This window comes from Periplaneta americana, chromosome 4, assembly GCF_040183065.1.
Source record: "Periplaneta americana isolate PAMFEO1 chromosome 4, P.americana_PAMFEO1_priV1, whole genome shotgun sequence".
Taxonomy (NCBI): Eukaryota; Metazoa; Arthropoda; class Insecta; order Blattodea; family Blattidae; genus Periplaneta; species Periplaneta americana.
In genome coordinates, this window is record NC_091120.1 from 191140326 (window position 1) to 191163435 (window position 23110).

A 23110-nucleotide genomic window follows, 5' to 3' on the forward strand; every position below is an offset into this window, starting at 1 on the left:
TTTCGTTTCATTTTCTTTCATTCGTTCGTTTTATTTTTCATTTGTTAGTTTATTTTTCTTTCATTCGTTCGTGTCATTTTTTTCATTCGTTCATTTAATTTTTTTATACGTTCGTTTTGTCTTTCTTCGTTCGTTTTATTTTTTCTTTCTTCGCTCGTTTTATTTTTCTTTCTTCATTTGTTTTATTTTTTTTCGTTCATTTTATTTTTCTTTCGTTCATTTTATTTTTCTTTCATTCGTTCGTTTTATTTTTCTTTCTTCATTTGTTTTATTTTTCTTTCGTTCATTTTATTTTTCTTTCATTCGTTCATTTTATCTTTTTGTTTCATTCGTTCGTTTTATTTTTCTTTCATTTGTTAGTTTCGTTCTCTTTAATTCGATCGTTTAATTTTTTTTTTCATTCATACGTTTGTTTTGTCTTTCATTGGTTCGTTTTATGTTTCTCTAATTTGTTAGTTTATTTTTTTTTATTCGTTCGTTTAATTTCTCTTTGATTCGGTCATTTTCTTTCATTCGTTCGTTTCATTTTTGTTTCATTCGTTCGTTTCATTTTTGTTTCATTCGTTCGTTTCATTTTTGTTTCATTCGTTCGTTTTATTTTCCTTTCATTTGTTTGTTTCATTTTTCTTTCATTTGTTCCTTTTATTTTTCTTCCTATCACTCATTTTCTTTTATTTTATTTGTTTTTTTCGTTCGCTCTCTGTTTTTATTCGTTCTTGTTTCCAAGGTTACACTGGAAAATAACTAGGACATCGTATACTCTGCCTGGTTGGTTTGTGTTTATTGTAGAGAACATCACAATGGTTACTCCGTGTAGCCGAGGTATTACTAAAACTTCTTGACGCACATAGATAAATTCTCTCGTGGCATTCCATTGTGCACATTTTCCTTCCATATTCCAGGAAATCTCATATCACGGAGTAGGAAATAAAAACAAGAGTGTAATTTATAGCCATATTGCAGTTGTTAATCCGTGTGTAACAGCCTTGCAAGGAAAAACAAAGGCCGGTGCTGGTGCAGTACTCTTTGTGGGAACACATTGTGACAGAAGACGAGCAGCTGCCGGCAGGGGGTTCAACAACTTCCTTCACGTGTCTCATTACTCCTCCGCTCGCCGTACAGAATGGGATCAGCCGCTTTTTCTGATCTCAGGTGTGCTCAAGACTCGAGTTGTGATCGTTAACATTGATTGGATGCGGCGTTACTGCTAGTAACGGTTACTAAGATCCGTAACTCTGTGATTAATCGTGCCTGGCAGCTATTTACAACTGTAGCAGTCATTAGAGGCGAACACTTGTGACTGTCAGCAGTAAAAGAGTAAAGAGTGTTGACTTACGATCTTACTAATAAAAACTCTATATACAGACGTTTAACTGTCCTAGGCCCAATTGTATAAAACTCCCTGACTAAAGATCAACTTTGATCGAAGATCGAAAAGTGAACCGAGTTCAGACACTTCTTCTATTGTATAAAACTTTTCTGCGATCAAATTACCTTGGTTCAAATGCAATCTAAGTTCACGTGAAAAGGATTTGGCAACATCGCATAAACAGGTGAAATACGTGATGCGCGGACAGGTTTGTTCAGTGTTGCCAATCTAGCGACTTTAACTCTTTTTCAACAACAATTTTTTTAACTTTTATAATTGCTTAAATAGGGATTTAGTGACCTTTTCAGCACCCCATAGTGACAAAATTTAATCTTTCTTTGTTGATAATGAGAAATCTAGCGACTTTACAACTACTTTTTGGCGACTTTCCGTACACTCTGTTGGAGACACTGGTTTTTTGTGCAATGTAAATAATGGCAGACAATAAGAAGAAGATTGACTGTTCTCCGAATTGTTATCATGTTATGGTGTTTGATACTGCTAAACATAATAACGCTTTATAAACTGACAATTTTCGTTTAGTAATACAGTTAATTGAAAATTTATCCATTAATATAAAATATAAGAATGTTTGTGTATTAAGGCAAGAAATTGAAAGAAATATATATAAATGTGCCTAACATATCTATTAATATTAATAATAATGGATATTTTATTTGCACAATCTGTCACTCGTATATTTCAAACAGAAAAGAAATAAATGAACTTGGATCATCTAACTTAATCGGAGAAATTTCTTCAGTCAAAGTGACTTTAGTTTGAGACAAATTAATCTCAGATTAGACTTTATACAACACAAAATTCCAAGTTCAGCTGAAACAAGGCTCAATTTAACCTCTGATTTAAGATTAAATGGTTTATACAATCGGGCCTTATATACTTATACAATGAGTAGCTCGTTTATAAATCGTGGTTAAATTCCTCACTAATAATCACTACATACGTCGTGTATAACAGTATAACTGTTGCACAGCTACGTCTTGGTTCCGTCATTACTTCGTTACGAAAGGTAATAGAATATCTGAGGTTCTCTACTGCATCCGGTAGAGCGCTCTAGTGTAGCTTGTTAAATATCGATAGTACAACCGGCTCTAATCGATTACCACGCTACATTTTGGTCAAAGAGTACAAGCTACAGCAACATTATTCTAATAATTCTATGATCTTTGGTTTGTTCTTCTGTGGTTACAAGGTAACCATCATCATAAAATGACAGTCGATACGAACAGCTGTTAAAGGGGCGGCCATTTTTTCCCTATATACAACTCTTAAACAAGGGGTTTCGTGTATATAACTACTGCAAAGCAATTCCCATTGTATAGTTACAACCTGTTTATACGTCCATAGCTTATTCACGGTTTATTAGTAACGTTTTCTGTATCAACTCTGCATAAGTCTCGTATAAAAACTATACACGGTTTATTAGTAAGACTGTTAAAGTATATTTCGTGAGGGGTAGGAATGGATGTCCCTGCTGATCGAAGACCAATATGACACTATAAGGAAATCAGCACCACCACATCAATTATCATCACTAGAGTCCCGATTTTTATGTGATATTGACCCTAAAAATATGTACCTACATAAATATACAACTGAAAACCTCAAAATATGTAAGCTACTACATATGTAATATCAAAATTACACAGGGAGTTAAAAATAAATAATTATTTATTTGAAAAAATTATTTTAACTTAATTTCATACAAATTACGCATACACACACACGCCACACACACAGATATATCTTATAGACAAATCAGGTAATCTTTTATTATTTTGATTTTTGTATTGTAATTAGGAACATTAAATCCAGGCGTTTGAGATGGGCAGGGCATGTAGCACGTATGGGCGAATCCAGAAATGCATATAGAGTGTTAGTTGGGAGGCCGGAGGGAAAAAGACCTTTAGGGAGGCCGAGACGTAGATGGGAAGATAATATTAAAATGGATTTGAGGGAGGTGAGATATGATGACAGAGATTGGATTAATCTTGCTCAGGATAGGGACCAATGGCGGGCTTATGTGAGGGCGGCAATAAACCTCCGGGTTCCTTAAAAGCCAGTAATTAAGTAAGTATTGTAATTGTAAATTTAATATTAATTTTAATTATAGTTTTAAGTGTATTATTAATATTGTAGTTCTAATCCCTTGATGGCCTTTTCTCCACTGGGTTCAATAAATAAATAAGTAAATAAATAAATATGTAAATAAGTAAATAAATAAATATGTAAATAAGTAAATAAATATATAGGTAAATTAATAAATAATTAAATAAATAAATAAGTAAATAAATAAATAAGTAAATAAATAAATTAATAAGTAAATAAGTAAATAAATAAATAAGTGAATAAATAAGTAAATAAAATAAATAAATAAGTAAATAAGTAAGTAAATAAATAAATAAGCAAATAAGTAAATAAATAAAAAAATAAATAAGTAAATAAATTAATTAAGAAGTAAATAAGTAAGTAAATAAATAAGTAAATAAATAAATAAATAAATAAATAAGTAAATAAATAAATAAATAAATAAGTAAATAAATAAGTAAATAAATAAATAAATAAATAAATAAGTAAATAAATAAGTAAATAAGTAAATAAAAAAGTAAATAAGTAAATAAATAAGTAAATAAGTAAGTAAATAAGTAAATAAGTAAATAAATAAATAAGTAAATAAAAAAGTAAATAAGTAAATAAATTAATTAATAAGTAAATAAGTAAGTAAATAAATAAGTAAATAAGTAAAAAAATAAGTAAATAAGTAAAAAAATAAGTAAATAAGTAAATAAATAAGTAAATAAATAAATAAATAAGTAAATAAATAAAAGAGTAAATAGGTAAATAAATTAATTAATAAGTAAATAAGTAAGTAAATAAATAAGTAAATAAGTAAGTAAATAAATAAATAAGCAAATAAGTAAATAAATAAAAAAGTAAATAAGTAAATAAATAAATTAATAAGTAAGTAAATAAGTAAATAAATAAATAAGTAAATAAGTAAGTAAATAAACAAGTAAATAAATAAGTAAATAAGTAAATAAATAAATAAGCAAATCAATAAATAAGTAAATAAGTAAATAAATAAATAAGTAAATAAATAAATAAATAAGTAGCCTAAATAAATAAGTAAATAAATAAATAAGTAAATAAATAAGTAAATAAATAGATAGGTAGGTTGATTGATTGATTGATTGATTAAAGTCAAGCACTGAATCTTCAATGTGTCTAAATATTCGGGCAAATAAGTACTTGTTTGTTAAGCAAAAATGCGCAATATTCAAGAAATATTGTTAGTAGTTTATTTTGGCGCATGCTGTATGTCACACTCTTAATAAAGAGAGAGATGAAGATGTAATGGAGTCCGTAATAGATTGAAAGCACCGGTAACGGAGGTGTATAAATGTAAAAAAGTTGAAGGGAAGAGGGATTGAAACTTAATGTTCACACCCAGGATTCCCTTTTCCTCGGAGGTGGGGGAAAAGTTAAACGGGTTCTACTTGCACACATGTGGAGCCGATTTAAGACGCTTACGGATTTCTTTGCACAGTTCTGCAGGCGGTGTATTCAGCATCTAAGACCCAATTACTATAATCCCCTTACCGCGTATTAGTGGAAGGTATTTTGATACACCCGGTATGTGGTGTATATCCTCTCTTTCATCAGTTCTGCGATCCTTCCACGTTGCCTTATTCTGTCTCAGGAAAAGCGACAGATATCAAAGAAAAGGAATAGAAATCCCTTCGGTATGAAAGGAAGCATTTGCCGTCAGGTCAATAGACAAATAAGCTGGCTTATAACACTGCAGCAATACACGTATTTGTATGTATGTATTGGTTTCTGGGCTATATTTCCACGGCACTGCACCACGGAATTGTGTTTGTATTCAGTAGAACGCACCTTGAATTTGACACCAGGACATCGGAGCAACAGCGTATTAAAACACAATTTCTTTTGTGTTGAAACACAATACATCACCCCACGCTTACCAGCGTACCTGTATTAATAAATATGATTTTAAATAACGACATCTATGGCGCGGGTTCGATTCCCTCTTGTATTGAATAACTGATTGGTTTCTTCCCGATGTTTTCCCCAACCGTAGCCTAAATGTCAGGTAATCTATGGCGAATCCTCGGCCTCATCTCGCCAAGTACCATCTCGCTATTACCAATCCCATCGGCGCTAAATAACCTAGTAGTTGATACGATACAGCGTCGTTAAATATCCAAGTAAAAAAACCGTTATATCGATACAAAATGCATGCACATTTTAATTTACTCGACCTCTCTTTCAGAGAGAGAGAGAGAGAGAGACAGAGAGATGAGAGTTTCCCCTGACTCGCGCTAGGAGAAGCTGTCGCCTCTACTTCTACGTCATAACAGGGTTATACAATTTTTATATTTCGGAGTATGATCAGGATGACCCCACAGTCTACTATATACCGTCGCGAAGCTCAATATGTAGTAAAAATGCAAACATGGGTAGTTGCCCACCACTAGGATCGCTACTATCGCCTCATCATCGCAGATCTCTCTCCTAGTAGACGACAAAATATGTTACACTTTCGTTGTGTTCTTTTGGAAAAATTAACACCTTCCTTCCCTTATTGAAATATTAAATGCATAAAGTTAATTTTATTATTTTAATAAAGTATATTAAATTCCACCATAAACTCGAAGATACCTGCAAGAAATAGGTTAATATTATTTTTGCTTGTGCAAAACGAACTGAAATTTACTATAATCGCTTCACTCATTCAAGATTATAGCGATAATTAACTATGAAACCAATAAATATTAATTTGCATTTCCCTTTACAACAATAATAATGGAAATATGAATTAATGGAGTAACTTACGTGAACCGGTACTTGTAGTGTAGGCTACGTAGTTACAAAGTGGGATGAGGTTAAGCAATAATAATCACACCAGAATTGGAAATAAAACGTGATCAATAAATTTTAATGTAACAGACTTTTTCTACGTCTCTAGTAAAGTAACAAATAAAAATAACAACAAAATTAACAGCTACAATTAAAAACATAGCCTTTGAAAAAAAAAGTAGGCCTAAGCAATAATAATCCCACTAGAATTGAAAATAAAACGTGATCAATAAATTTCATTAAAACAAACTTAATTTTTCTACGTCTCTAGTATAATATTATATTCCAATTATTGTATTTTAGCCATTAACATTTTCATTACAACCAATAACGACCATTTCACAAGCATCAATGTGAAATACACAACGAGCTAGCACTCGATGGAAATACGACACAGTCCAAAGTCGACCGTGGACAGTCTATTGTTTCTAGTTGCTAACCACTTGGAGCGCTTTATCACGAGATTTGCAAAAAATCACCTCAAGCTTCGCGACTGTATATAGTAGACTGTGATGACCCACTGTTAATAATGACCAGAGGTAAGAAATTCGTACCAAAATTGTTGGGTGAACTTGGACTATATATCTATCGAATGAACTGTAGTGACGCAGCTCTCAACGTCAACAAACCCGCAAAACAAAAACTTGTACAGTCGGGTGGTAACCAAATTTATCTTTGTGCCAATGATTCATGGCCTTAGAATCAGGAACAAAATTAACAATCAACATTATGTAAAAAATCTAACACTTATTGTCTTCGTAATTTTTCAGCAGTAATCTCACTAGAGGTTTTTATTTATCTATAGAAAATCAAAACTCGAGTGAAATTTAATTGACTATTACACGATTAGAAGAAAGTGTATAAAGATTAGAAGAAATAAAGTGCTCTAATACGATAAATTAGTATTAATAGACTTACTAAAATTCTATTTCACTAATGGTAGCTTCACCAAAACGTTTGGACGGAGCCACCATTTTCGGTTGTCTATTTATATGCGGTAAACAAATGACTATACCAAAACATGTTTTATAGTAGGCCTAGGCCTACCGTAAGGAATTTGCAGTTTGAAATATTGACAGACAAAGAAACAAATGGTAGGGAGGTGATAACAGAAGAAAGTATATAAAGATTAGAAGAAATAAAGTACTCCAATACAATAAAATAATATTAATTGACTTACTAAAATTCTATTTCACTAATGTTAGCTTCACCAAAACGTTTGAATGTAGCCGCCATTTTCATTCGACTATCTATGCGAGAAACAAATGACGATCACAAAGCATGCTTTATAGTACCGTAATGAATTTGCAGTTTGAAATTTTCTAGTCGCAAGCTATTCTTTAAATTCATTTATTATATTTTATTTATTTATTTATTTATTTATTTATTTATTCTGGTGTAGTTAAGGCTATCAGGCCTTCTCTTCCACACCGCCAGAAATACAAATACAATAATAGAAATAAAAAGGAAATAAAAATGTACTATAAACAAAGTAAAGTCACAAAAATTATACACAGGTTGCAGTCACACAAACTTTAAATGAGTGATTATGTATCAAAATTAATTGTATCCTAACTAATTAACTAACATAAACAAGAAACTTGCCATTTTAAGCTAGAGTAAAAAAAAAACACGCAAATCAACACTTCTAGCAATACCTAAAAAGCATTAAATAACACAAAGTTTTCCAATTTAATTTTGAATTGTGATAAAGTCCGGCAGTCCCTGACGTCATTAGGTAACGAATTCCAGATGCGAGGTATTTCTACAGTGTAGGAAGATGAGTATAAAGACGTTCTATGAAGAGGGATAGAAAGAAGTGCTTGATGTCGGTTTCGAAGAGTTGTAAGGAATTGAAAGCGCGATAACTGATAATTCGGAGTAGAAATATGCATGATTCTAAATAGAAGAAACAGTGAATGTATTGTTCTTCGTTCCTTCATCACTGAGACAAAAAATAATAGTAGGCCGAATATGTTCCTGAGCTTTCTCTACCCCTTCAATTAACTTCTGATTGTAATAAATAATGATAAATTTTCTAGTACGCGCTAAACTCTTCAGTTGATCAATGTGGACACTAGAAATCAGAGGAAACCGAAGTTCGGGGAGAAAACGGCACCAGAAGCTCTTGCAGGATATAAATCTTGCAGGATTTGCATGTAATCAAACCTATATCCTGAGTTAACTGAGGTACTGCTACCCCCTCTCCTTTCCGACATACAGAAATGAAATGAAAGGCGGGGGGGGGGGGGAAGTGCGGAATGAACGTGCAATGTAAATTGTAGGGATTTAATTTTTTCGTGTCTTCCGATACGTTCCAACTTAGAGGCTGCTGCTACTGCTACACTGCCTGGCGAAGCAAAGGAGAGCTTTCCAGTTTACTCTGCTTGATTTGGGCTCCGGGAAGCCGATTGGTTTCGATAGGTACGTGCTTGGCTTGCATTACATGTGTAAACTGCCTCATCCAATCCAGTTATCCCAGTATAAATAGCGACTCGGAAAACAAAATTTATGGTTCAGTCTTTGATTAAATTGTGACATGTTCATCTATGTGCTCGCCCATGCATAGCGGGCCGAGAAATCGAACACGCTTCCGTCCAGACCTCTCTCTTCTCTCCTCTCTCTTCGTTCTACCGTCATATCTACTCTTTCTCTCCTTCTCTACAATGTATCGAATCTGTGGGCCTCACACCCAACTCTGCTTTCTATACTGCGGGGTGATTGCTGGTGACATCATGATATTGCAGCCCAAATTGAAATGTACATAATTGAAGGTTATGTTGTTATGGTTGTCGGAAGAAAAATAAAGAAGATTAACGCGCGAATACTAAATGAGGGATGTAGAGCAAGTGGACAACTTCAAATACTTAGGATGTACTATAAGCAGTAACATGAGTTGCTGCCAGGAAGTCAAAAAGAGGATAGCAATGGCAAAGGAAGCTTTTAATAGAAAAAGGAGCATCTTCTGCGGACCTCTGCAATAAATAACTAAGGAAGAGACTAGTGAAGTGCTTAGTGTGGAGTGTGGCATTTTATGGGACAGAAATATGACATTACGACGAAGTGAAGAGAAGCGACTAGAAGCATTTTAAATGTGGATATGGAGAAGGATGGGACGTGTGACACAGACAGAGTAAGAAATGAAGCTGTGTTGGAAAGATTGTGTGAAGAATGAATAATGCTGAAACTGAACAGGAAGAGAAAAAGAAATTGGTTACGTTACTGGATGAGAAGAAACTGTCTACTTAAGGATGCACTGGATGTAATGGTGAACTGTAGAAGAGTTCGGGAAAGAAGAAGATATTAGATGATAGACGACATTAAGATACATGGATCATATGCGGAGACTAAGAGAAAGGGAGAAAAAATAGTAAAGATTGGAGAATGCTAGGTGTGCACTGAAAGACCTGTCCTTGGGCAGAACTCTATGAATGAATGAATGAATGTTGTTATGGTTGTCGGAAGAAAAATAAATAAGATAAACGTGCTAATAATAAATGAGGGCTGTAGAGCAAGTGAACATCTCCAAATACTTACGGTGTACTATAAGCAGTAACATGAGCTGCTGCCAGGAAGTCAAAAGGAGAAGAATAGCAACGGGAAAAGAAGCCTTTAATAGAAAAAGGATCATCTTCTGCGAAGCTCTGTAGAAATAACTAAGCAAGAGACCAGTGAAGTGCTTTGTGTGGAGTGTGGCATTGTATGGAGCAGAAACATGGACATTACGACGAAGTGAAGAGAAGCGAATAGAAGCATTTGAAATGTGAATATGGAGAAGAATGAAGCCTGTGAAATAGACAGATAGAGTAAGAAATGAAGCTGTGTTAGAAAGATTGGGTGAAGGAAAAATGATGGTGAAACTGATCAGGAAGAGGAATACATCACTGGCTGAGAAGAAACTGCCTATTGAAGGATGCACTGGATGGAATGGTGAACGGGAGAAGAGTTCGGGGCAGAAGAAGATATCAGATGATAGACGACATTAAGATATATGGATCATAAACTAAAAGAAAGGGAGAAAATACTAAAGATTGGACAATGTTGGGTTTGCAGTGAAAGACCTGTCCTTGGGCAGAACTCTATGAATAAATTAATGAATGAGTGAATGTACGTACAGCATGTACAACCACACAGGCGTATACAAACTCACATGCGATAGTTACGACAGTTTCTACATTGGACAGACAGGCAGATCATTCCAAACTCGATACAAAGAACACATTATAGCAATAACCAGAGGACACAATACATCTACATATGCCGAACACATAACTAATGCTAACCACACATACAATAACATAAATACAGACATGGAAATCCTACACATACAACCCAAAAACCAAAAACTTAACACACTAGAACAATATGAAATATACAGACACACTAAAACACACCCTGATCAAATTCTCAACACACAGATCAATTTCAGAACACACACACTATTTGACACCACATTTCAACACTTTTCAACAATCGAACGCACCCACATAACAGGCAGAGAAGTTCGAGATGACGCCGAGATCTAGTAGGCTCTGAGGATGGTGTGAAGAAGCACCGAAACAGCTGTAAGCCGCACATGCTTACACAATTAACACGAGTAAGATCGCCATTTAATCAATTATGAATAGTTTTCTGTGTAAACTGCGCGCCAGAGATTTGTTACCTGCGGTGTGGGTGCTATATCTTTTTTTTTTTATTTGGTTATTTAACGACGCTCTATCAACTAGTACATTATTTAGCGTCGATGGGATTGGTGATAGCGAGATGAGGCCGAGTATTCACCATAGATTACATTACGGTTGGTGAAAACCTCGGAAAAAACCAACCAGGTAATAAGACCACGCGGGGATCGAACCCGCGCCCGAGCGCTACTATATCTCCCGTTTGCTTACATTCAAGGTTAGTGCAAATTTCGGAGTCAATGTCCACACCTGCGGAGTAAAGGCTGGTTCGCAATAAACTGGGAACGGAAACGACAACGAATACGAGAACAGAAATATTGTTAGAATAAATGTGTTTAAATATGAGCATTCACAATTAATTACTTCCGTTATCTTCGGGTTCGATCCCGGGCCAGGTCGATGGCATTTAAGTGTGCTTAAATGCGACAGGCTCATGTCAGTAGATTTAATGGCATGTAAAAGAACTCCTGCGGGACAAAATTCCGGCACATCCGGCGACGCTGATATAACCTCTGCAGTTGCGAGCGTCGTTAAATAAAACATATTTTATTTTATTTTTTTTTTCCGTTTTCGTTCTCGTTGTCATTTCCGCTCCCGGTTTATTGTGAACCAACCTTAACGGTCAAGACGTCTGGCCACGAAACCAAGTGGCCAGGTTCGATTCCCGGTCGGGACAAGTTATCTGGTTAAGGTTTTTTCCCGGGGTGTTCCCTCAACCCAATACGAGCAAATGCTGGGTAACTTTCGGTGCTGGACCCCGGACTCATTTCACTGGCATTATCACCGTCATTACATTCAGACGCTGAATAACCTAGATGTTGATACATCGTCGTAAAATAACCCAATAAAATAAAAAAATCGGAGTCAATATTCACCATACAGTAAAAAAGTAGTCTACCCAATGAAAGTGAGGATTCTGCCTGAGATAAATGTTTGCTGATGTTGGACTGTGTTGTGTTGAAACACTAGCTTTTATGTCGTTAAAATCTGGGCCATGCTCTTCGCATTTACGGATAGGTCATTGATCACAATAAAAAATAATAAGGGCCCAAAAAACACAAATTGCAGACGTCGGTGTTAGAACGCATGTTTCCAGGTCTTTTGTTGAGGTTTAAATTCAGCAAGTTTCTTCTGGAAAAGAGTATTGCTGAAACAACAGATTCACTTATTAAATTAAATCCTTGTTTTTTTTTTTTATCTCTACAAGAGACATGCAATTAAATAACCGGGATGTTTTCTACAACTAGTAGTTATTTCAGTTCCAACGGGAATTAAATTTTTAGCTTATTAGTGACGGATGAATGCCTTTAAATTCAGCTGCGAGCTACATCATTATTGAATTCGATAGTCGGATTCCACAGAATCGTCAGAAGTAGAAGATTAAAAACGTGGCTCTATCCTGCACTGCATCGCGTTACACTTCTTTGTTCGAATTTCTTTTTCAATTACAAACGTGATACAATGTGGAGCCGATAATGGAAACAGAAACCAAACAACTTTAAAAAACTATACCATATCATATTTTATGACGGCGGTTTTTTTTTAATTTCACGTAAGATTTAGAAAACAGTTTTCATGTGTTAAAAATATCAAATTTTCACGAGTATTTCATTCATGTACCAGTTCACCAATAGTGTAAGAAACTGTTGAATTTCAACCAAGTAAAACATATGTCACGGCAATATAACTAACTCGCTTAGTCTGGAAGATGTTTGGGCTTTGACTATTCGCAACGCAAAGTAGGAATAATACTGCATAGAATGATTAATCTCTAGATAATATGGGAGGAACATGAAGACATACTGGGTTACTCATTTTATTCTTTATGCGAGGGAAAAAATCAGAGAAAAATTGTTTGAATAGGTTTCGAACCCATAGCTAATTATATAGGCCTAATGCATTTGATTTAAAATAAAGACCTAATAAATTTGTTTTACTAAAAATTACATTTCTTGCACATAATTCCCGGATAAATATAGTCATCGATACTGAATATGAACAAATTCCGAGTAGTAGAAAACGCTGTAAACACAGAGACTAATGTTAAAATTGTTTTGTTTCATGTAGCTACATCATTCCCTGATAAATTGACTTGTAGATACTGAATATGAACAAAATCCGTCCAATAGTTTAGTAGAAATCGCTGTACACAGACAGACTAGTACTAAAATTATTATATTTCATGTACATCATTCCCTGATAAATTGACTTGTAGATACTGAATATGAACAAAATCCGTCCAATAGTTTAGTAGAAATCGCTGTACACAGACAGACTAGTACTAAAATTATTATATTTCATGTACATCATTCCCTGATAAATTGACTTGTAGATACTGAATATGAACAAAATCCGTCCAATAGTTTAGTAGAAATCGCTGTACACAGACAGACTAGAACAACAATTTATATATTTGTTGTGCATCATTCAGTGATAAATTGAATTGATTTTTTTTTGCAGCCTCGCAATATTTTTTCTTATGCTGCATTAGAAAATGTGACAAAGTAAAAATTCGACGATGACAATGACTATGACGATGATATTGGCAGTAGGTAATACGTATTGTGCGTTGGGATCTTCTCGTATATTGTTTGATGCTCTGTTTCAAAGTTTGCAAATTAAATAGAGAATATTTTTGTTTACTGAAGTAACTTAGGTTTCTATGGAAACAGGAAATGAATATCGAAGTCCACTGAAGGAATACAGTCCTCCATGTCATTATTTATTTAGTGACACAGTAGGCCTATATGAGGCACCTTTCAGTGAGAAGTGATGCCAACCTTAGCCTTTCCCAGACACCTTAGGTTTCCGTCTAATGTACGTTTCTATAGGGGGAGTTTTCGCTGCTACGTGATCGGGTTTGAAGAAAGAACAGCATTGAAAATACCGAGTCCATGTATCCAACCTGCCTTCTCCTCCATTCATCCACCATTTGCCTTACTTTTCTTTTCTCCTACCCACCCCCTTTCGGTCCCCCCCCCCTTTTCGCGTATTCTATATTGTACGTCTTTTTTTCCTTCTCTCCCTCCATTCTCCGTATAAGGTAAATTGTAAGGCGTGACAGACAGACAGCTCCCTTGTAGCCCACAAAGCTGTCGAACTTTGTATTGCTATGAAGAACTCCATGTGTGTGTGTGTATATATATGCTGCGTTTCGATATGTATTTATTTTTTGTTGCGTTATGTGGTAGGAGCCGAATTGGTACCGTTTCAAGTATTCGTGAGGAAAATGTTCGATTCATGGCGTTGAGGCTTGAATCAGCGGAACTGCATTTGCGGAAAAGAAAAGCTGGAAAGTTATCTGTTATCAGAGAAAGATAATGGGCCTAGCAAGTGGTGTGGGATTTTAGAGACATGTCTCACAGGAGATGAGTAAGATGAAAAAATCAACTTAAAAGCAAAGATTATGAAAATAACAAAATTAAGGGGTTAGATACAACTTACAGCAGTAAAATTTTTTAAAATATTCAATATTTTTATCCTCCATTACTGTATCTTGTACAATAATGAAAATTATTATGTGTAAAACACTGTCCCTCTGCTATAGGAAAAAAAAAAATTTTTATGATTTTAAAAAATTATATATATATATATATATATATATATATATATATATATTTTAATTCAAAATGATGGCAGCTTACTGTGCAGTGATGAAGCGTTTCCCTCATAACTCATAAACTTGTTAACTTTTTCATGTTCTCTCTCTTTTATTTTATTGCTGAAACTCATGTTTACAATATCATGCTCTTTCAACTACATTCCTTAATAAATAATATTTTTTTTTATTTTGTGTTAGAAGAAAGTACTAATTATTAACCAGTTATTAAAATGAATTTATTTTTGTCAGACAATCTATCAAAGGCAAAGAAGTGATCTTGCATCATATTGTAGATATGACATGCATAAATACACACAAAACATTTCATCACATAATGTTGGATAGTTTTTGAGTTATGTGGAAAAATGGTTCATCAGTGCACAGTGAACTGAATTTTGAGAAATAAATTGTAAATAATTTTTTTAATCGTAAAAGTATTTTTTTTTTTCATATAGGAGAAGGACAGTGTTTTAAACATACTAATTTTCATTATTGTACAAGATACAGTAATGCAGGAAAAAAATTTGAATATTTCTAAAATTTTACTGCTGTAAGCTGTATGTGAACTTGAGAAAAGTTATAAAAAGGATTGAAGATAGAGCAAAGGACATAGAGATAGAAAGGTCTGAAACAAATGATAAAAAAGAAAAGAAAAAGCAGAAGAAACATTAAGAAATAAATAAGTGAAAGTTGGAAAAGGAAATGAAGATCTAAAAAGAGAAAAAGAAAATGAAACCTTTTTTGTTGTATACTTTTGAATTTGTTTGACTTTGTTTACTACTTAAATCAGACCTGCAGAACTGTAGCTCCTCAGAGCTACTGCTTTACTCCCCTTTCTTACCCCACCCACCTTTTCTACCAGTGCGGTTATGGCGTTCTAGTTACGATTTGCTGCATCAATATTTATTCTCACGACGGCAGGTATAAAATACGCTATCAAGAATTACAAATTAACAGATAATAAAATCCTTAGGAACATATCTTTAGAAAGTAAGAGAAGCATGAATGAGGGAAATAAATAAGTTAAAAGACAAGTAAAATAAATTTTAAAATGTATGTGTGCATATAATGTATGAAAGTCTATCTATTCATATATTGTCCTGTTACTAGTAAAGTCGATTAAGTCCACGTTTTGTGTAAAATAAGTTAAGTACAGTCCCCGACTTGTCTTCCCGTGCTCTGTATTCTACTAAAATGAAATAAGTCCGAACTGTTGCTTGCAGGTAACAAACCAATTACTTTATTTGAAGAATTTATTATGATTTTTCGTGCATTAATAAAGTTTTAATTCCTGTTTTTACAAAACTAGCATTGCTGGTCTTAACTGGTTTTACTAGTAATAGGACGATAAATAAATTGTACGTTGATAAGCTATATGACCGGATGTCAATGCTGTCATTCAACATTGTAACGCACTCCAGCCAAATGAATGAATGAATAAATAATAAATAAATAAATGAGTAATTAAATAAGTAAGTAAATAAATAAATACACAATACGCGTACTGCAGTTTAAAGAGAACTGGAACGTGGCAAAATCTAAACCCGTGAAGAAATACTGCTTCCAAAGGAAATGGGAATATGATTATTTTGTTGTTGAAGACGAAAAAATTGCTTGTTTACTGTGTTCCATCCAATTTATTTCTACTCGTCATTTCAATATTAAATCACATTTCAACAAAGTACATACCTATTAAGAATTATGGAATGCACAAACTTTCGGATAAGTTCATTATTACGAACTGTATATTGATTATTTATTTATATACTGTTAAATTAAGGACGTCACTCGTTGTGTTCATTTTAAATTGAAATTAATAGCGACTTTAAAGGTTCATTACTTATATGCTATAAATTTATGTTTCCGCAGGTGATGATAGGAGGAAAGTTTTCGAAAAACTAAAACAGGTTAGATGCAAAGAAATCTCAAAGAAACTACCGACAGGAAATTTAGCATAATTGTAAACCTCGAAACGAGATAACGCATTATAAATACAATGAATTTATTACAATCCTTTTTTGGAAATTACATGCCGTCACTGATGGACCTTTGACGGCCAGAGAATGTTAACAACTCTACTCGGAAGTCGATCATCCCCAATAGAAGTGCAGGAGGCTAACGTCATATTTCCCCTACTCCCTTTTTCTGCAGGCCTGACCTAAATAAAAAAAATATTAAAAAACATGAGCATTGAAATTTTGAAGAAATTATTATATCTTTCCTTTATAATTCATCTTTATCCTTCCACAGATAGTGTTTTGTTGGAAAATTAACTTAAAAAAGAATTAATGATAATGGTAGTTATTCTTGTTATTAACGCTTCTGATTTAGTGAACGATAGACGTTTGCGGATCTCACAGTCAAATTGAAACACCTAGACGAGATTGGCTATTCTTCAAAGAACCGTACGTCGCTGCTGAAAACCTTGACTGCGAAGGTGATAGATTCTTCGTCCTTCGCCGCTGTTAACTTTGGATGCAATGACCTGATAGCAGTGGCGTAGCGTCAATGTAAGCGAAACAGCTCAGCTTCCCCAGTTAATAATAATTTCATAATAAACCTGCAGTTTATGGACAAAATTATTTATTAATTTCAATAGAATTTATATTTACGCGTTAAATATTGTGATGCGGCAGCTCAGGATGATTTGTGATGCAGCAGTAAACAAGAAGCCTGCACACACCAGCTTCCAAGCAGACTGGTTTCTTCTATGTAAGCCACCCCGCAGATTTTCCATCCCTTTATAACTAAACTACCCTAGTCGCAAGGCTCGCAAGAAGCTAGCTTTAACATTTAAAATAAGTAGTTTCCGAGTTATCCCTTTTCGTCAGTTGTGTTCAGTTGAAGTGTTAGTGTGCATTGTGGTTGATATAATAAATAATGAGTGAAATAACAGTTCCTGACACCAAATTTACTTGACATTTTTAGGACAATTCTATTATCAAGACTGACTTACGAACAAAAGTGTGATCTAAAAAACCAATGACCAACTCCCTTGCTGTCAATGAAGGACGCGACCAAAAGACAGACGCATACTTACGTACTGTATCTATTGACCGTTAATATTGTGATTCCTCTATGACAGGGAGTGAGCTAATGTTATACGTATACGTGTCTATTTGTTAGAGATATGTGTAAACCGTGAAATCATATTTTACTACGTACCCATTTGAGGTCATGCCTTATTGTTGTTACGAGGTTCCAACCAATCTTCGATTGCTGATTTGACATTGACTACTATTTATTTTAAGACTATGTTTTTGTAATACGTTTTCTCATATTGCATGAAGGACAACTTGAGTTAGCTTCCCCTGCTCAAAATTTTATGCTACGCCAATGCCCGATAGCAATCAGCGTCACACCGACGATCAGTCTGACCTATTTCTTTAACACGCCTCCTCTATTAAGATAGAGTTGCTTAACCGTCAGATGTCGGAAATGAGACCTTTGACTTTGTGTCTTTTCCCTTCGTAAATTATACACGAAAGTGGCGGGAAAGAAATGGCAGTACGTGTGTGTTATTGAAGGACTTTGCTGAGACATTATGCACCAATATCGATGTAATCGCGGGAAGAAAAATACGGTAACGTACTGAATGAGGGAGCGGAGTGCCAGAATGAGAGAAAAGAGGGCAGAGATATCTCAATTACTGGAATATCAATATTTGTCTTGAGGAAGACGCCTTCTTTGGGGGAGTTGCGGGGATTCGGGGTGTAATATATTCTTCTGCCACCCTTTTCTCAGAACTGAAAAATAAAGTAAGGGGTTGTGTCATTGGAACTTCCACACAATGCGGAGAAAATTAATGATTCAAATATATTAAGCGGACGATGGATATAAAAAAAATTATAAATTCGAAATATTAATTTATTAGTACGACTGGAGGGGCCAATATTAAAATTTGTAATTAATAATTATTTACAATACGAATGTTGTAACGTTACATCTATACTAATAATAAATCTGTAGCCGAAAGTTTTCTGGTAATTTTCGATTTTCCTAAAATAATTGGTCCTAACATATATAATTAACCACCCTGAAACAGAAAATCGCATTTTTGAAATTTTTGGTTGTATATCTGTCTGTCTGTATGTTTGTTACCTTTTCACGCGATAATGGCTGAACCGATTTATATGCAAATTGGAATATAAATTAATTTCGTTGTAACTTAGGCTATATGGCATTCAAAATACTTTATTTGAAAGGGGGGTTATAAGGGGGCCTGAATTAAATAAATCGAAATATCTCGCTTATTATTGATTTTTATTAAAAATGTTACATAACAAACGTTTCTTTAAAAATGATTTCCGATAAGTTTTATTCTTTACAAAATTTTGATAGGACTGATATTTAATGAGATAAATGAGTTTTAAAATTAAAATAACGCCAAATGACTTCGTCTATAAGGGGCCTTGGACAACAACAATCGAAACAGGGGCCTTGGACATCAACAATCGAAAGCTATTAAACATAGTCTACAGAGAATGTTTCTGTGTTTGTAAGAAGTAATATCGGAAGCTAAATTAACCGATTTGTATAATTAATTATTATTTCACCATTGGAAAGTGTAGTTTCTCTAGAGGACATAATGCTATAATGTTATTACAGTAATGCCTGAGTGAATAGAGGACAGGTAAGATTAAAATAGCTTCTTATGCACAGAAAATTTGATAGGCTATTTTGTACATTCGTTTCATGTATTTCCTAAAATAATTTTTATGTATACATTCATTTTTATGTGAGAAAATTAACGAACAGCGAGAGTGTATTGATTTAGTATGCAGTAATAGTACGTTAGCTTAGCAATCCATTATTTTATAATTCAAATTTTAACTATGCTCAATTGAATCGTGTTAAAATACATAAAATATATATGCAATAAATGCAATGCAAAAAAATTGGGTTATCAGCGAAGCAGATTATCTTGCGCTGTTGTAAAAGTTGTTCCCTGGATCAAATGTCCTATTTTAATTATGTAATTACTTTATATTTATTTCTAACAGGTGCAGCGGAGCGTACGGGTACGGCTAGTACTACAATAAGAGTTCGATAACTAGTCGAATATTTTAATATGGAGTTATGATAAGTATATTGTACAACGTTTTATTAAAAAATATTTTTTTAATAAAAGTAATTGTATCATTTTTTATTAGTTTTGAACGGAGAGACGATTCTATTCTTATCGGTCTTTTCCTGCGACAGGCGATTCGTTTATGTTTGTTTTATTAGTTTTCAACACGATGAGTTTTTGTTTATAACAGAAGAACAGCAGTACTTACGTACTGGCTTTTAAGGAACCCGGAGGTTCATTGCCGCCCTCACATAAGCCCGTCATCGGTCCCTATCCTGAGCAAGATTAGTCCATTCTCTATCATCATATCCCACCTCCCTCAAATCCATTTTAATATTAACCTCCCATCTACGTTTCGGCCTCCCCAAAGGTCTTTTTCCCTCCGGCCTCCCAACTAACACTCTATATGCATTTATGAATTCGCCTTTTAATTCAGTACGGCACTTACTTACAAATGGCTTTTAAGGAACCCGCAGGTTCATTGCCGCTCTCACATAAGTCCGCCATCGGTCCCTATCCTGAGTATTCCAGTACCTACCATCACATTACACCTTCCTCAAATACATTTTAATATTACTGTCCTATGTACGTCCTGGCGTTGCCAAAGATTATCTCCTTCCGCCCTCCCAACTAACACTATATATGAGTCGTGGCGAAAATGTGACTCACGAGCACATTGCGGCTCGCAATGATAGCTGTGCATTTCCCTTGCTTCCCACCTCCCACAACCCCCACCCTCTCACTCACTGGAGTCAAACTCCGTTCCATTTGTATTTGTCTCTGATCTGCGAGTGGCGTAACGTCGCAATGTCTCTCTCGAAACCATGTACCTCTATAAAAACGAAAGTTTCAAGTAGGATGGGAGGACGCATTTTTTTGCTGTCAATATGAGGAGAATATTAAATGTATGATTTGTTCACAAGTATTACGAGGAAAACGGTTGTATAACATAAAACGGCATTATAAGTTACTACATGTTACTGATGAAACATTAAAAGGTTAAGTGTTATTATTATTATTATTATTATTATTATTATTATTATTATTATTATTATTATCTCTGTACGTCGAACCTTTTTCAGCAGATGTACGAATAATGCGGTTAGATCTTCAATTTAAACTCAGTGATTTACTATGTGATGTTAAATGAAAGCTAGATTTAAGGACTTGACAAATGTTCAACCTTTCAAATCTTTGCCAAAAAATAAATATCCGAACCTTCGTTCTTTCGCTTGTTCTTTTGAAGCCATGTTCACTACAACTTACGTTTGTGAAAAATTATTTTCAACAATGAAAAAAGTAAAAACCAAATTTAGATCACGAGTGACAGACAAATACCTTCGTGATCAACTATGACTGACAATAAGTGACATAATTCCTGATTTTGAAACTGTCGCAGAGACATTCTGAAGACAGTTAACTTTAGGTTGTGATTATGTGTCCTATGTTTTCTTGTTCATTTCTTTCTTCGTTACACGTACTAAACATTAGTTTGTAGCCTTGTACTGTATAAAATTTTATGTAAGGTGAAGAATACAAGCACTTGGTTGAAAATGAAAATCCGTTAATAAGTCAGACAGTTGCTTCACTTCCCCTTCGGGTGTCCGCCTCCCTCCATAGGTGCTATGCACGTTGCAGGTTACACAGTGGCTCTGCGCACGATCACATTTTCGCCACGGCTGCTCTATGCAATTCTAGATTCGCCCTTTAATTCAGCACGGTACTTACTTACAAATGGCTTTTAAAGAACCCACATGTACATTGCCGCTCTCACATAAGTCCGCCATCAGTCCCTATCCTGTGCAGGATTAATCCACTCTCTACCATCATATCGCATCTCCCTTAAATCCATTGTAATATTATCCTCCCATCTACGTCTTGGCCTTCCCGAAGGTCTTTTACCCTCCGGCCTCCCAACTAACACTCTATATGCATTTCTGGATTCGCCCATACATGCTACATACCCTGCCCATCTCAAACGTCTGGATTTAACGTTCCTAATTATGTCAGGTGAAGAATACAATGCGTGCAGTTCTGCGTTGTGTAACTTTCTCCATTCTCCTGTAACTTCATCCCTCTGAGCCCCAAATATTTTCCTGAGTACCTTATTCTCAAACACCCGTAATGTCTGTTCCTCTCTCAAAGTGAGAGTCAAAGTTTCACAATCATACAGAACAACCGGTAATATAATTGTTTTATAAATTCTAACTTTCAGATTTTTTGAGAGCATACTAGATGACAAAAGCTTCTCAACCGAATAATAACAGGCATTTCCCATATTCATTCTTCAGTACGGTACTGGTTTTGGAAAATAGAATATGATGCTTTGACTTTAAAAATCCAAGCTATGTTTTTTTATGCAACATAAAATCAGCTGTAATGAGCTTAAAGGCGAAAATATGCCGCAATAATATAAGTATCATGAAATATTATGCATTTATGAATAAAGCCAAAAGATACAATATAGGCAACATTAGGGTTACCATCCTTCCGGTAAAAGGAGGATATGTCGTCTTTTTTAATCATGTTATTCTGTCCGGCAGGCATTTAAAAAAAGTGAAATATCCGGCATTTCGCATTTCAACTAGAATTAGTATGAATATTGAATAATGTGCGATTTGTGCATAGAATATCTAAACAAATGGTGAAAACCTATGAAAGAATATAATTGATTTCAATGCCACAAAAAAAAAACCGTAGAATATGATGACTTATTGGCATGCATTGAATTCTTACACTCTAAAAAGTCACTAGTCATGATTCTAAGCTATTTTATCAGTTTTGTTCTGCAATTTACAAAGATATGTCAATCAAGTTAATTTGGACAAAGATTTAGGTTTAGATAAACAATGATGCAAATTCTTCAATTCCAATAATTCTGCGAGCACTGAAACTTTCTCAGAACTCTTAAAAATATGTCAATTCTGTTTATTTATTCAAAGTCACAATGGAAGTGTTGAGAGAGTATTTTCCCTGATATCTGCTCGATGGACAAAAGAAGGAAATCGCATGCTAACGGAGACAGTCAGAGGTATCATCATGGTGAAATATAATTTCAAGGACATGTCCTGTGAACAGTTCCATAGTTAGTTGGTCCCTTCAGGCTCTTGTGCACAAAGTGGGCTCCACCGATAAGGGTACAGATGTAATACTGATCCAGCAACTAGTGAGAAAATTGGCTAAGGTGCGCCATTGTTGTTACATTTATTTACTTTGTTCATACCAATTTTTAAAAAGTCCTTTTTTCAGCAATGTCCTCTTATTTTAGATTCCATATCCTATAGAATTTCTTCTCATGGTAACCCTAAGCAGCATAAAATTTGGTTTGATAAGCTTAAATGTTGATGATTCGTGAAAATAATTAATCAGCAATTAATTACAGGCAATGGGAAAATATGTGCGTGAACTTCCTGGACATAGTCATTATATGACATCATTTTTTAAAATTAGTTGGAATGTAGTCTTATAGTAGTGACTCAAAGGGT